Raw genomic sequence first — 17,381 nt, 5'->3', positions numbered from 1 at the left:
CAACTGCAAGTCATGTTATGATTTCCCTGATGTCATGATCCTCTTTGAAAACAAAGGACAAACACAATCATGTGCCAGACACTGTGCTAAGTATTGTAATACAAAGAAAAGTAAAAGACAGTACTTATCCTCAAAGAGCTCATTGTCTAATGGGGGAGACAATATGCAAAAACCACATACAAACAAGATATATACAAGTTAAATTAGAGGTAATCACAAACAGAAGTTTCTCTTGGTCTCTCTTTGATCCTATCCATATTGGCCTCTAGGAAATATCAGAATTTATCTAAATATAAATAAAATGTATGTATAAGTCTTCACAGGAGAATGGATAAATAAATGAAAAAATATTCATTAAGTTATTACTATGTGCAAAGCATGGTGCTAAGCATTACAGGCACACTTAGAAAAGTGAGACAATCTGTTCTCTGAGAGAGCTCATATCCTAGTGAGGGGAAATATATTGAGATGAGTGGAATACTGAAATAGTGAAGCCCCCTCAGCATGGGATAAGACCTTACCTCTCCTACCATCCACTCCCACCCTGCATGCCTTCTATATTTTTTAGAAACTGCTCTGCTGAGAAAGTAGAGATAAGAAATTACATCAGGGGACAGACACCTACAAGGTCCTGTTTATCTAGTTTCTACTCCCTTTTTGCTGAATCCATAGTCCCTGCCTTTTTGTTCTTTGTTCTCTGTTGATGGGGAGAAATTCCACATTTAGAATGTGAGCTCCAAACCCAGTCAATGGGAAAAGGAGCCAGTGGGGGGGGGGCAGGGGGACTCCTCTGCGTTAGGGTCTATATAACTTGCTTTGAGCTGTATGCCACACACACACTTGCTGGCATCATCTTGGGCCATGCTGGGATGTATCCTTTCTCACAAGAAAGCAATAAACTCCATTTTGCCTTTTGTCAAGAATGGTCTCTGTCTATGTTTAATATCACTAGTGGTCTCAGACCCACACAGAGAGCAGAGTTCAGCTGCAAGGCAAATTGAAAGGGTTCCATGAGCCTTAGGGAATATTGGCAGGTCAGATGACAATGCCAAGGGGTCTTTCATCCATATCCAATCAGTTGTCAAGTCTTATCTTTTCTATGCTCATAACTTCTCCCTTATACATCTCCTGTCTTCTGACACTGACACTATCCTGGTGCGGGTCCTTATTGAAATCATCTGACAGTTGGTCTCCCTGTCTCAATTCTCTCCTCACTCCAATCCACCCTCCACTGAGCTGTCAAGTTGATCTTCCTAAAACATATCACCGTTACCCTCCATTCAATATTTTCCAGGAGTTCCCTATTATCTTCAGGTTCAAATGTAAAATCTTGCTTGGTTTTTAAAGTCTTTCATAAGCTGACCTCTTCCTACTTTTCCATTCTTCTTGTATTTTACTCCACCAACAATACTCCTGGCCACCTACTCTTTAATCCAGTGGCACTATACTCCTTGCTCCCACATGGCTCCCCATTTTCCAGCACTGAGCATTTTCTCTTCCTGACCCCACCCCAGGCCTGAAACTCCCTCCCTCCTCATTTCTACCTCCTGGCTTTCCTGGCTTCCTTCAAGTTCCAGCTGAAGTCTTACCTTTTTTGAGGGCCTTTTCCAGTTCTCCTTATCCTTAGCACTTTCCCTCTATGACTATCCCCAGCTGACCCAATATATATCTTACTTATACACAGTTGTTTTATGTTGTCTTTCCCACTAGACGTTATGTTCCTTGAGAGAAAAAAATGTTTTTTTTTACCTTTCTATCCCCAGAGCTTCACAGTGCCTAGCATATAGTAGACATTTATCAAATGCTAAGTTGATAGATTGATCTAGAGAGTACATCAGCAGGGTAGATGGTAATGCCCAGTAGTCCAAATGGCAAGTAATCTAATTTGACTGGAATACTGAGGCTAATACAAACACATCTTGTTTAGTGTCATTTCAATGGACTAAAAATATCCATTTTTTATATTGAACCATCTGTCAGTCCCAAGGACTTTACTGGAAAAGATTTTCTTTTTTGAGTCTAACATAGTTGTGGCTGCTGAGGTTCAGGTACTGTAGTGCTGGTAATGATACCTGCCAGGACCCAGTCTCCACTTGTTTCCCTGAATGATGGAGTTAGGGTCAGGTGAGACATTGGATAAATTGTCCAGGAATTGCCGCTATACACAGATAAGAAACTTGACACTGCCCAAAATAAAATAACTCATGTAAGATGTCAAATCAGGTTAAGAAGTATTCAAGCATAGATTACATTACCATCTGTTATAGATTATTGAATCTGGTAGGAGGTTCAGCCAGATGATCTCTAAGGTCCCTTCCAGCTCTGTGATTCCATGGTAGAAATGTCACTTGGGGTTTATTTACAAGTTTAATTTTTACATTGTGGTCCTCCCAATGGTACCACAGAGAGCTGATTAATTTTTTTCCCCTCAACAATTATTTTTAAGTAATATTTTAGTGTTCAATATTGATTTCCACAAGATTTTGAGTTACAAATTTTCCCCCAATTTCTACCCTCCCCTCCACTCCACGATGGCATATATTCTGATTGCCCTGTTCCCCAGTCAGTCCTCCCTTCTGTCACCCCACTCTCCACCCCATCCCCTTTCTTGTAGGGCAGGATAGATTTCTATGCCCCATTCACTATATATCTTATTTCTCAGTTGCATGCAAAAACAACTTTTTTTTGAGCATCTGCTTTTAAAACTTTGAGTTCCAAAATCTCTCCCCTCTTCCTTTCCCCCACCCTCCCTAAGAAGGCAAGCAATTCAACATAGGCTACACATGTATCATTATGTAAAACACTTCCACAATACTCATGTTGTGAAAGACTAGCTATATTTCCCTCCATCCTATCCTGTCCGCCTTTTTTCAATTTTCTCCCTTGACTCTGTTCCTTTTCAAATGTGTTTGCTTTTGATTACCTCCTCCCCCATCTGCCCTTCTTCTATCATCCCCCCTTTTTGTCCCCTTCCCCCTACTTTCCTGTGGGGTAAGATACCCAAATGAGTGTGTATGTTTGTTATTCCCTCCTCAAGTCAAATTCAATGAGAGCAAGATTTACTGATTCCCCCTCACCTGCCCCCTCTTCCCTTCCAACAGAACTGCTTTTCTTTGCCACTTTTACGTGAGATAATTTACCCCATTTTGTCTCTCCCTTTCTCCCTCTCTCAATATATTTCTCTCTCATCCCTTAATTTAATTTTATTTTTTTAGATATCATCCCTTCATATTCAACTCACCCTGTGCCCTCTGTCTGTATGTATGTATATATATGTGTGTGTGTGTGTGTGTGTGTGTGTGTGTGTGTGTGTGTGTGTGTGTATTTTCTTCAACTACCCTAATACTTAGAAAGGTCTCATGAATTACACACATCATCTTTCCATGCAGGAATGTAAACAAAACAGTTCAACTTTAGTAAGTGCCTTATGATTTCTTTTTCTTGTTTACCGTTTCATGTTTCTCTTGATTTTTGTGTTTGAAAGTCAAATTTTCTATTCAGCTCTGGTCTTTTCACTGAGAAAGCTTGAAAGTCCTCTATTTTATTGAAAATCCATATTTTGCCTTGGAGCGTGATACTCACTTTTGCTGGGCAGGTGATTCTTGGTTTTAATCCTAGCTCCATTGACCTTCAGGAATATCCTATTCCAAGCCCTTCGATCCCTGAATGTAGAAGCTGCTAGATCTTATATTATTCTGATTTTGTTTCTACAATACTCAAATTGTTTCTTTCTGGCTGCTTGCAATATTTTCTCCTTGATCTGGGAGCTCTGGAATTTGGCGACAATATTCCTAGGAGTTTTATTTCGGGGATCTTTTTCAAGATGTGATCGGTGGATTCTTTCAATTTCTATTTTACCCTCTGGCTCTAGAATATCAGGGCAGTTTTCCTTAATTATTTCTTGAAAGATGATGTCTAGGCTGTTTTTTTTTATCCTGACTTTCAGGTAGTCTAACAGTTTTTAAATTATCTCTCCTGGATCTATTCTCCAGGTCAGTGGTTTTCCCAATGAGATAGTTCACATTGTCTTCCATTTTTTCATTCCTTTGGTTCTGTTTTATGATATCTTGATTTCCCATAAAGTCACTAGCTTCCAGTTGCTCCAATCTAATTTTTAAGGTGGTATTTTCTTCAGTGGTCTTTTGGACTTCCTTTTCCATTTGGCTAATTCTGCCTTTTAAGGCATTCTTCTCCTCATTGGTTTTTTTGGAGCTCTTTTGCCATTTGGGTTAGTCTATTTTTAAGATGTTATTTTCTTCAGTATTTTTTGGGTCTCCTTTAGCAAGTCATTGACTTGTTTTTCATGGTTTTCTGACTTCACTCTTATTTCTCTTCCCAATTTTTCCTCTACTTCTCTTTCTTGCTTTTCCAAATCCTTTTTGAGCTTTTCCATGGCCTGAGACCAATTCATATTTTTCTTGGAGGCTTTTGATGTAGGTTCTTTAACTTTTCTGACTTCTTCTGGCTGTACGTTTTGATCTTCTTTGTCACCAAAAAACGATTCTAGAGTCTGAATCTGAGTCTGAGTCTGCATTCTTTTTCACTGCCTGGCCATGTTCCCAGCCAGCTACTTGACTTTTGAGCTTTTTGTCGGGGTATGACTGATTGTAGAGAGTGCTTTGTCCCAAGCTTTAGGGGCTGCTCTGCTCTTTTCAGACCTACTTCTACTCCACTGCCACCACAAGCTCTGTGTGAGCCAGGAACTCTGGAAGCAGCTGACACTGGAGCTGCATCACTGCACCACCTCCGCCACCCCCAGGGTTGGTTCCTCCATCACAGAGCACCAAAAGAAATAGCCAAACAATCCCTACACCCAGCTGCTAGTACCCTCTGTCACCAAATCATTTCATCTCTAGTTTTTATGCTTTGTATATAGCTATGAATATACATAATATCTCCCATCATAGTATGGAAGCTCCTTGATTTCAGTGACTGTTTACTTTTGTCTTTGAATACCAAGTGCCTAGCACACAGTAAGGACTAAATAATGATTGATTGGAATGATTTACTCTCTTTTTTTTTGGAGGGGGGGAGGAAGGAAATAAGTATTTATATAGCCCCTACTATGTACCAAGCACTATGCTAAGCACTTTTTACGAATATGATCTCATTTGATCCTCATAACAACCCTGCATAATCGGTGTTGTTCAGTCATTTGTCATGTTTGATTCCTCATGACCTGATTTGGGGTTTCCTTGGCAAAGATACTGTAGTGGTTTGCTGTTTCCTTCTCCAGCTCATTTTACAGATGAGGAAACTAAGGCAAAGTGGGTTAAGTGATTTGCTCAGGGTCACAAAGCTCATAAATGTCTGAAGCTATATCTGAACTCAGGTCTTCATGACTTCAGGCCTGGTACACTATCCACTGAGCCATATAGCTGCCCTGTTATTATGTGCTATTATTAATCCCATTTTATAGTTAAGGAAACTAAGGCAAACCGAGGTTAACTGACTTGCCTAGAGTCACACAGCTCACAAATGTCTGAGGTCAGATTTTAACTCAAGTCTTCCTCTATCCTTTGTGACACCCACCAGCAGCTTCGTAATTTCCTCCATTTTTGTCCTCTTCCTGCAAGGGAAAATAGGGATATAACAGGCTATTTCAGGCATGGGAAGGAAAGTGGTTAATGATGCATAAAAGGTTTGAAAATGTTTTGTTTTTCCAAGCTTGTAATGGCTATATTACTTCTACAGATTGTCAGGCCTTATATACAGGCCCAATGGGGAAAGTCAATCAATCTCTATGTGGGTTGCAGATTTAGGAACAAATCACAATGTGTGAGTTCTCTTATCCCTAAATGGGTAAAACCTGGTTAAAATGAACACCAAATGCAGTTTCAAAAGAGGAAAGTAGAGGTTGTGTTGCAAAAGGCAACATGTATGTTTGTGGCATGGAAAAAAGGATGGGCCCTTGGTAACAGGAAGCTAAAGTGGTCATATTTGTCCCTTGTATATGAGTGAATGCTTCAGTACTTATCCCCTATTTTTAATGTGATTCTAGATATCTGGACCCCAGCAGTACAGCCTCGTAATTTTTAGGCCTAAGACAATAATTTCATCTCCTCAGAATTATTCTGGGGGCATCTGCTATCTTAAAAAATTTTTTCACTTAAATTATTAACCATGTTTATTCCAAGCCTTAAATATCTTGCTGAACTTATACAATGATCTAAGACAATCCCAAAGGACTAATGACAAAGCATGCTATCCACCTCCAGAGAAAGAACTGATAGTTTGAATACAGACTGAAGCATCATTGTTTTTCTTTTATTCAAGTCTTCTTGTACAAAATCACTAACATGGAAATGTTTTACATAATTGTGCATGTATAACCTATATCTAATTGTTTACCATATCAGAGAAGGGGGAGGGAGGGAGGAAGTTAGATATAGAATTTAGAAGTCAAAACTTAAAAAAAAGTTTTTAAATTGTTTCAACATATAATTGGAGGAAAAAATAAAATATATATTAAAAAAGCAAATATGCAGAGATTAAATGCTGCTGCCAGAAAAAAAAAATCCTGCTTAATTTATAGTATGTGGCAATAAAATATCAACTCTTCTTTCAGTCATATTCTATCCCTTTAAGCTTTATCACCATTTTTTTATTTTCTTTCTTGAAAGAAATATTTGCTAGTCACTAATGGGCTGCTGCATTTGGGCCAGTGGTTCTCAAACTTTTTTACCTCAGGACCTCTTTCCACTCTTAAAAATTATTGTGGACCCCCCACCAAAAAGTATTTGTTTATGTGGGTCATATCTATCTATTTACTGTATTAGCAATTAAAACATCTTGGTATTATTGTAAAAATAGTTTTGACCTTGAGAACCACTAGTAGGGTCTTGGGAATTTCTAGGGGTACAGAGACCCCACCTTGAGATCCATTGGTCTGATGGATTACTGCCGCTCACCTGGCCCCCACTCTTAATCTTCCTGTAGCCAAGTGGTACAGTAAATAGAGCAATGGACCTGGAGTTAGGAAGACCTGAATTCAAATCCAACTTTAGACATTTCTCTAGGTATGTGACCCTAGGCAAGTCACTTAGCGCCTATCTATCTTAGCTTCCTCAACTATCATGTGGGGATAATGATAGCACCTACCTCACAGAGTTGTTGTGAGAATCAAATGACATAATGTTTGTAAAGCGCTTAGCACAGTGTCTGGAACATAGTAGGCACTTAATAAATACTTATTCCCTTCCTTATAAATGAAGTCCGATTACTCAGGTATAAGGAGAGTTGAGAAAAAAGTAAAATTTAAGAGTCTCTAAAAGACCTAGAACTAAACTGACTTTATGTCTTCTTAAGTTTTCTGTACGGTTCTTGTCAGGGCTTGCTGGAAATAATGTCACAAAGACCCTCATCTTGCCTAAAATGTATAATTTATTAGAAATGACATATTGTACCAAGAATCTTCTTTTTGAGCAGAGAGAGTTCTGGGATTAAGGAAACTATGTGGTCTGTAAGCAGGTTCATTGACTAGTGTACTAGCATTCACTTTATCATTCTCTATTTTGTCCCATTCCTCTACAGTGATAAAAGTGAAAAGAAAAGTGATAAAAGATATAACCATTAGGCTTCACATGTATCCATGTAAAGGGATGGTAGTTGAGGGAAATAAATATCCAACAGTTACAATGCCTAGTAGCCTTTCAAGTTTTTGTTTGAATAATAACAATTCATATTTACATATCTTCTTAAGGTTTACAAAGTGTTTTCCTTATACTAAACTCATAGAAAAAGTAGTTATTTCCCTTTTATAAATGGGAAACCTGAGGATCAGGGGAATTAAGTGGCTTGCCTATCTATGGTTATGTAGTGTCAGAACTGGGACTCAGACTCAGTCCTCCCAACTCCACTGTCTGTTTGTTTCTGTTATATAGGCCTATCTTCCAGTGAATATAGAAGAATGTAGATGGTGAAAAACAATAAGTTATTAGATATAATTAGATGATATGGTCCTTGAAAGCCATAGAAGCCAGACATTATATGTTTAATCCACAACCTATTATTCTTTAGAATGTCTTCCCCACGCTCATGAGAACCTTGATATTAATTACATGGTGTTAAAAAATACCTTCAATTGTGGATGAGAGGGGTAATGCTAAATTCTATAGATCTTTAAAAACTGAAAAACTCACAACCCATGCCCTTTGCATAGCAAGATTTGTTAATAGACTTCTGTAAAAGGCTTCAGGCAGAGGATAAAATCCAGACATAGATTTTTCATGTCAAAAGAAGATGAAGTAGAAATATAAACTATGATTCTGAGCATTTTCTCCCCAAAAGACTTAACCTCCCCCCACCCCATGCACACCACAGTGCAGTTTAGATTCTAAGATCAATCTGGTACCTCTTACTGCCCCATTGTGGCTGCCTTGGGCCTGATTTAGAACATACTGCACAATATAGGAGTCTGCAGTCCATCACTATTATTGAAAGGATGAGGACTTTGTGCTTTTCTGATAAAAAATGAAAGAGTTTCAAAGAATCTAGTTAAGTCCCTAATTAGGTCGGAATTGGGAGAGCTGGTTCATCAAATGTGAAAGAATTCACTTAGACCTTCTCTGTAGCCATTGGGAGCTTTATTGACACAAAAGCAGCAGGTCTGAGATTTAGCAAGGAGCTAAACAAAGGCACCGATGTAGGGAAGGGGCCAGACTTATATAGACAAAAAGCTATACAGTCTATAGGATGATTTTAGGGTTTCTTATGGGGGTTGGAGATTTAGGGGTAGGTTAAGCCTTATGGGGTAAGGATGCAGGTAGAGGACAACAATTGACAAAAGATAAGGGAGGCCAGAAAAATTATGAGTCAGGGTGGGGCAGGAGACAAGGAATTCCATGGTCCAGGATAAGAAGGAAGTTATGTGGTAATTCAAGATAAGGGGAGGAGACTTTAGGATGACCTCAGGCTCGGGGGGGGCCTCACAAGGTCCTTAGGGATCCACGTCAGTCCCAATTAAATTTAGGCCCAAAATTGTATCGTTCCTTCACTGGCCAGAGGGATGAAATAATGTAATAACTGTTTTTCAATTCCAATTTCAGGTTCTAGTTCTTACCCATTAAATCACCCCAAATGCTTTTACAATTCTACAAAATAGTACTGTTAAACTCCAAGTTTAAAAAATGCTCCTTTCTGAAGAATAATGTTTGTCTTTATACTTCTAATTGCTTTCTCCTTTCCATTTTATCCAAGATTTAGTCACAATTAGTATAGTCTTTGTCAAACTACTCCTACCTCTGAAAAAAATCTACCCATTCAATTCCTCAGCTAGGAAGGCTAATGGGGTATCATTAATGGTAGGTCCTGAATTTATTCTACTTTCATCTTTCCTTCTGGGGAGGGGGTAAATGTATCTTCAGTTCAGAGGAGGGATAGCATGATTAGTTGAGGAAATAATGGAGCTCATGCAAAGGAAGAGAGTGTAGGTACTTGCCTGAAAAATTGTAGGATTCTGTTGTTTTCTAACCTGCCAGTTTCTCTCTCCCTCCTACACCTCATGAAGCCTAAGGTGAGCCAATCAATCATGTGTAAATAATAAAGTCTAAAGCGGAACTGAAGTACAATATGGTAGTGGCATTTTCCCACTCATATAATTTTTATGAATGTATTCATAAATTGTTTTCACTATAACCACTTGGCATCTCTACTGTGCTTTTCACCATAAAGCTCTTCGACCGGAGAAAGCACTTTGAAAAACTGATTGTCTGAATGTTCCTTAGTACCCAGAGAAGTTGCGTTATTGCTACCCTTTCATATAAGTAACTTATCCTGGGGTCCTGTAAAAACAGACGTCTACTCGCCTGCTTTAAGAACGCAACTTAAGACACTGAACAATGTTGAACGAATTGGTTGAGTATTTTTCTTCCTTAAAAGCAGATTTTCTGGAATAGGTTTCCATATTGAATATTGACTTTGAAGGTTTCTTCTTTTTCAAGTGATTGTAGTGGTAAAGTGGGAGTAAAAACATTTCCTGAGGCAAAGGTGTGCCCAGAATGAATATGTCTAAGGAACTGCACTGTTAAGCGGCTTCCTGTTGACATATATTTCTTTTGCGCATATTCTAAGAGTCTCTTGAACTTTGGGGTCTTTTGACTTTGTCAATGAATCTTGTATCCTAACAGACTGTATCCAGAAACTCAGACTCCCACAGGTTCTTTTTTGAAAATAGGAATATAAGATTATTAAGTACACAGAATCTGAAATATACATTGATCATATAGGGGAAGTTTTAACTCAAAGACAAATATGAATAATACTATTCAGAAAACTACTTTGAATGAAAAACTTACTTTCAATAGCTTCTAACAGTAACACACACACATTGCACACCACTGGAAGTCAGGGAAGACAAAAGAATGTCAGCTCCTTCCCGTTCGAATGTAAACTCTTATGAGTAGGGATTCTTTCATTCCTTATATTTGAATCCCCAACAATTAGGAAACACAGTAGGCACTTAATAAATACCCATTGATGGATAGGTCTAAGATTCATGAAGGGGAGATTAACCCACACAAAAAAAGAAATAGATAACTAGAAACAGAAACTAAGGTCAAAACTTATGACAGAGAACCTCCAAGAAGGTATGACATAGCAATAAAGATAACTCTTCCAAGATCCTACTGGACAATTGCTGCTGAGAAGAAAGGAACCCCATATTGTACCATATTGCTGATGGGTGTACATCAAAATTTTATGCTGTTTTCCACCAAGGAAATAACCATTGAGAATTTTTTCACCTAGGCTAAAAAGTTGTTGAATTGGGTTAGGAGCAGACTCAATGGACAGTATGAGATGGTGGCAATGACACAGACAAAAATGTAATTGTGGGTGCAACCAAGCTGAGAGAGAAGATAATTAGTCACTTAAGGATACAGGGGATGAGGGAAGAGTTTGGCTCCAAGGATAAGGTTGCACTGTGACAGGATGAACCCTGAGGGAGGTGGGTCTGGGGTAGATCAGGAAAGGTCATGTGCTGTATAGCATGGTATAGTCATAAAGGGGAAAGGCAAAGAAAATATTCTTCGAATTCCATGCTGTTCTCCCCAGGAGGAACCTCTACACACACACATACATACACACACATACATACATACACACTCATGCTAGTATATGGAGCCATGCCCCATCACACTGGCCTATTTATGATTCTGACTCCCCAAATCCAAACCTGTGCCTATGTGACCTAACTGTCACATACAAAGAGAGATGATAATCATACATGCTATTTGTAAAGATATATTTCATCCATACTTAGAATTTCTTCAACCTAATGGGTAATTTATGAGGGGGGAGCATGGTATTAGTACTTTTATGAAGGACTTTTAAAATCAAAATAAAGGATACCTTGATTAGATGAAAATGGACATATTTGAAATAGCATAACTGTACAGTAAAACAGATATGGGCCAGTGCCGGCACCAATGCTGCATTAAGAAAAGGAGAAAGCCTAGATAATTAAGGGGTGATTCATTTCATTGGAACTAGTAGCTTTGACAATTATAATGGAAGCATATTAACAATGCAGCATTTCTTCGCCTGGAGACTGCCTTTCAACCAAGTGCACATTATTGTTTCTATTCTGACTATACATCTAAATAATTTTAATAATGCTACATTGATTTACACCTGCTGTCTGTGCTAAATCTTCCTAATACACTCAGGCCAGCAAAACTTCTAAGTGCTTCTCCATTTTAACTGTTCCTTCCTTTCTATTTAAACACAATTAAAGGTTTTGTTTTGTTTTTTGTTTTGGCAGGGCAATTGGGGTTAAGTGACTTGCCCAAGGTCACATAGCTAGTAAATGTCAATTGTCTGAGGCCTGATTTGAACTCAGGTCCTCCTGACTCCAGGGCCAGTGCTCTACTCACTGTGCCACCTAGCTGCCCCAATTAAAGTTTTTCAAAAAGCATTTTGGAGCTTCTCATTACTTTAAACTCGAGGTAACTTTCCTATTTGGGGCTGTTTCAACAATCCAGCTAGCAGTTGTTGTGGGGGTGTAAGATCCACCAACAGCCAGCACCCAGAAAGCTGCCAACAGCACAGGTTCTTTTGATCTGCCTCAATAAGGAAAGCAAGGTTAAGGGGTTGGCAAGCTTACTTTAATTCAGCACACAAATATCATTCACTTAGTTCAGGGGAAAAAGTCAGCACACTGAACTTCAGAGCAAAATACAAACATATTGCAAACATCAACAGACAGACCCAATACAATTCATAGTTACCAACATCTAGGTTCAGCCCAGGAACTCAGAACAAGGGCTGGCCCAGAGTCACACACCACCACTGCTGTAGGTAGGAGCTCCGAAGAAGAAAAGTCCAACCCCTGGTTTTACATCTTTTTCAGGGTCAGGGGTGAGTCACACATGCGACTCACCCACGTGACCTAGAATCATCACAAAGAGGTGACTTAAACCCACGTGGTCTAAAAGCCTCTGCTGTCCCAGACATGTAAATTAGGCCCTCCCTGGAGTTAGCCCCACCTTGGGCCCCACCTTAGTTGCCAATCCACACCCACTAAGGTTTTACACCTAATAGGGGTTTGGGCCTGGGGCTTAGCACTTAGTAAGACTCAATGAAATACACTGAATTACTCAAAGCAAACAAAAGCCAAACTCTTCAAGGGCACTTGTTGAACTAAGTGCTAAGGAGCCCATTTTGCTTACCAACACAGAGGCCATACAGAAATTTAGTTAAATAAAATTTAATTTATTAAGTCTATCCATAATGTTTATTCTGAAATTACAAAAGCTGAAAATGAATGTTTCTTCTAGATATCAATGGCCTCTATAATTCCCTGCTCATGCAATAGTCCTTATGTCTTGAAAGAAATCAGGAAGGCACAAATATGGAACTCAAATTTGAGCTTCGAAAAGTATAATACAATGAACTCTACTTATCAGCACCACTTTAGATGATGATGATTTCAGTCTGTTAATTGGTTCACTTAATTAAGAGGAAATTTAGTAACCAGATGCTGAAATGGATAATGGTTTTTAGCTTTACACAGTTATCTGAAATAGGTGTCTGATAGAGCAGCATCATTAGCTGTAATCCAGCCTCTGGCTCCTGGGACTTCCCAGTAGACTTCCATGAACCCCAGACCTTATAGGACATGCTCAGTACTGCAAATTACATATTAAAATGGATGCTATTTGTAATTTGTTGTTGTTTGGTCATTTTCAGTTGTATTCAATTTTTCATGACCCCTTTTTGAGGTTTTCTTGGCAAAGATACTGGAGTGGTTTGCCATTTCCTTCTCCAATCTCATTTTACATGTGGGGAAACTAAGGCAAACAGAGTTAAGTAACTTGCCCAGGGTCACACAGCTAGTAAGTGTCTGAGGCTGTATTTGAACTCAGGTCTTCCTGACTCGAGGCCCAGTTCTTTATCCACTGCACCACCAAGCTGCTTTGTGTAAATGCAGTGTTTAATGGCAAGGAATGGCTTAGATTTCACCTGTGCGGTTATCCTTATGGCTCAAGCAACCCTTGCAATGAAGCATTAACACCTCTGAACTTTTAAACTCTCAAACTTAAAATACTAGAGGTCATCCAAATAGCTACCATAGTTATTTGGCATTGCTTTTATTGTATTCCTACCTTTTAGCAAGTACAGTTCCACTATTACTGCATCTCAGATGAGAATTCGTGAAACTCATCGCAGACTACCAACCTGCTGGTGGCCATAAACATGCAAGATTGCACATACATGCACACACACACACACAATTTGCACTTGACAATGGTCTTAAAGTCAAGAGACCTGGATTTTAGTCTTCTACCTTAAGCAAATTCATTGACCTCTCTGGGCCTCATTTTTCCTATCTATAGATTAGATTAGACTAGATTACCTCTAAGATCCCTGGCGACTCTTAACATTGTAGTTCTTTAAATAAAGCAACACTTTAAAACACAATTTTCAAAAAAATAAATAAATAAAAACGACAACCCTTTAAAACACAATAAAACCCAGTTCTCCAGAAAACATGAACAATAATAGATCCTTATCTTGAACCATTGACTGAAACCCCTAACCTGAGGCAGAACATACAAAACGCACACAATGAAAAAAATAGGGCAGATGATCCATAATGGCAGAGTATCTTTCAGTGCTTTGAGTCCTACCAGACAGTTACTGTGAAAGAGCACCCTTGATTCAATATCAACAGATCAATAACTAGGTTAGGACGATCGGGGATCTGTGAAAAGAAAGAGGAATCTTCCCTAGGGGAAATTTCCATGAGGAAATCTGCAAGGCCCTTGGTATCACTCGTACTGCTCTAAAAATGAAGGTGGTGGTGGTAAATCTCACAGCGGGACAATGCTGCGAATGGGTAGAGTGGGTGACAGGATAGTAAGCACAGCTTCCTACTCCAGCAAGGGGTAGGGTTTGATGGTTCAACACCAGCTTTGTCTCTGGATTCTTAGGGTAAGGAGGGTGGAGGAAGCAATGGGAGGACTGAACTCTAATTCTTTCAATTGACTCTTGATGAATCCTTTTGGGGTTTTCTTGGCAAAGATACTGGAGTAATTGTTTGGCATTTCCTCCTACAGCTGATTTTGCAGATGAGGAGACTAAGGCAAACAGGGTTAAATGACTTACCCAGGGTCACACAGCTAGTAAGTGTCTAAGGCCACATTTGAACTCAGTTCTTCCTGACTCCAGGCCTAGTGCTCCATACCCTACACTACCTAGCTGCCCTCAGTTAAGACAAAACCAGATTTTATTCCTCTTACCAAAGAGCTGAATGAGTATATAATGAGGTCTCAGTATTGTATAGTATCTTAGTATTTGGAAGATTCAAATATTTTTTTCCATGTATCCATTGAGAGGCAGTGTCCTGTAGTGGACGAACAGACATCCTTAAAGACAGAAAAACCTGGATTTAAGCTCTTGTTCTGACATATATTAATTGTGTGACCATGGGGAAGTCCCTTAACCTTTAAATGTCCCGAGCAACTCTTTAAGACTGCAAGTTATAGTTAGTAGTCAGTTTACATGGTGGGAAATTCCATAACAAGAATTCTCTATATTGATGAAATCATGGGTCTGGACATACATACAAACATACGCACACACATACACATACAAACACATTGGCGTATTATAGGAGTATATTCACATGCCTATGTGTGTATTATATATATATAGACATATATACACACATATGCATATACACGTATAAATATATGTATGCATATAACCAGAAAATGTGATTGAGTCCAGAAAGCAAATAGAGTCCTAGGCTTAATGAGATATCTCTAGAATAGCTAATACCCGTCCACCCATGAAATCATGTTCAATCTCTTTACTACACCATCTACTTACTCTCATAAAGTATACAGGCAATACCTCCACTCCCATGCACCTTTTTTAACAGTGCTTAGCAAGGAGGATCTCAATTTCCTCTGTAGGCTGTGATTCTGTAGTACTCATCCTGAAAAGTCTTTTTTCAGAAGTAACAATCACCGTATTAAATTTTGGATACACTCATCTGTGTTCAATAGAGGGTGCATTTAGTTCAACAATACATTTTCTAGGAATGTGGGCGACAATAAAGAAGCCTACCATGTACCAAATACATACCATGATTGTTATTTTTTGCAGTGAAGGACATTTGAAAAACTCTCAGAGAGCTCATTTTCCTCTTCATCTGTCATCTGTATACTCTGTGGACAGCTTGTATGTCATTGTCTTTTTGTTCCAAACAACATGTTTTCTCCCACACTATGAGGAGTTGGCCTGTAAGAATTTATAAACATGAAGATGACCCTACCTAGTTACATTCAAAATGCAGAAAACATTGGCAACTTGCTAACTATATTTTGAAGCTAATCAGAAAAACAATAAATAGCTTTCCTTAGAGCTCTTTTTTTGCCATTTTTGTAAATTCTTACAAAAGAGAAACTTCATAGAATTTTTCTGTCTCTGCCATCTTTGGTAAATGCAGAAATTTTCAGTTAAAAAGGCAGTTTGATGATGCAGCAATTAGTCACTTCTTTTTTTAAGCAAGTCTCTTAATATTTTAAAATGAGTATTAAAAATTCAAGCCACTCTCCTGATTGTATATATTTAGTAGTAGTAGTAGTAGTAACAGTAATTCGCATTTACATAGCTCCTACTATGTGCCAGGCATTGTGCTAATCTATTTACAAGTATTATCACATGATCCTCATAACAACCCTGGCAAGTAACTATCATTATCACTATTTTACAGTTGAGAAAACTGAGTTAAACGGGGTTAAGTGACTTGCCCAAGGTCACATAGCAAATAATGCCTGAGGCTACATTTGAACTCAAATCTTTGAGCCTTCATTGATACTGTGCTACCATGAATACTTTACCACATTTTTCCATTAAGGAAAAACAAGAAGAAGAAGAAGAAGAAGAGGAAGAAGAAGAAGAAGAAGAAGAAGAAGAAGAAGAAGAAGAAGAAGAAGCAGAAGAAGAAGAATCAGAGGGGGGTAGCATGAATATGATTTGGTTTAATGTCATAATGTTTTTCTGTAACCTCCTGGTTACTCTTGTGAGGCAGACTTATTGGTCCTGGAAGCTTTTGGCCAAGATATCAAATTGGGGACACTGGTCTGTGGGTCTGCTACTTTGGAGCTTGAATAAATGCTTTAATTCTTCTGCCTTCTGCTTAGAGAATTCCTTATATCCTGCAGCTGAACCATTCAAGCATATATATGATTTTCTTTGAAATCATGAATTCTGCCCTCATGATATAAAAATAAATAACATGAAAACCATGAACATGAGTACAGAGGTCATGACTCTAAAAGAGATAACTCATGACCCTCTGATGTATTCAGAATTTTCATATATTTGGAACACAATAGACCATCATTTCCCAACCAGATGCTTTCCTAGACTTCATGATCTCCAGAAACTCATTATTCAAGATGAAATTAACTCTGTAACTCTCAACTCCTCAACAATCCCTTCCCTTAGGCTCCCTGTCTCCTTCTGATTGGAAAGAGTAGAAGATGTGCATTGAAGACTTCTTTCCTGATCCTGTACCATAGACCTGCACAACTTGGCAGTAGGTAGGGGCCAAAATTAAAATAGACTAAACTTCAGGGCACAGATAGGTTTTTAATGGCTCATTTTTCAAGTAAAGGTATGATTAATGATTAAACTATTTTGTAAATAAACCATACTTTTAAAAAGGGAAATTTCAATTAATATCAATTAATTACACTTATTACATAAGATTTTTATTTCTCATGAAATCACATTAATGTAAAAAAAAATTACTTTGCTAAGCAGTACAAGTTTCAATACACTTTGGTTTTCTTACTCTTTACATTTAGTTAATGGGCTTTATTACACTTCTTGTCAGCAATCAGTTTATGATACTCCAGAGTCATGTT

The 17,381-nt window shown here is 38.4% G+C and overlaps 1 protein-coding gene across 1 annotated transcript in view; it reads left to right on the top strand.

Annotated features, from left to right (window-relative positions):
• EPHA6 (EPH receptor A6) overlaps positions 1 to 17,381 on the top strand; it is a 1,226,126-nt gene that overhangs the window by 1,099,321 nt on the left and 109,424 nt on the right. The gene's annotated exons all lie outside the window — the stretch shown is intronic.

This window comes from Trichosurus vulpecula, chromosome 2 (genome assembly GCF_011100635.1).
Source record: "Trichosurus vulpecula isolate mTriVul1 chromosome 2, mTriVul1.pri, whole genome shotgun sequence".
In the NCBI taxonomy this organism is placed as follows: Eukaryota; Metazoa; Chordata; class Mammalia; order Diprotodontia; family Phalangeridae; genus Trichosurus; species Trichosurus vulpecula.
The sequence above is the reverse complement of the archived record's forward strand: the minus strand, read 5'-3'. Positions and strand labels throughout refer to the sequence as shown.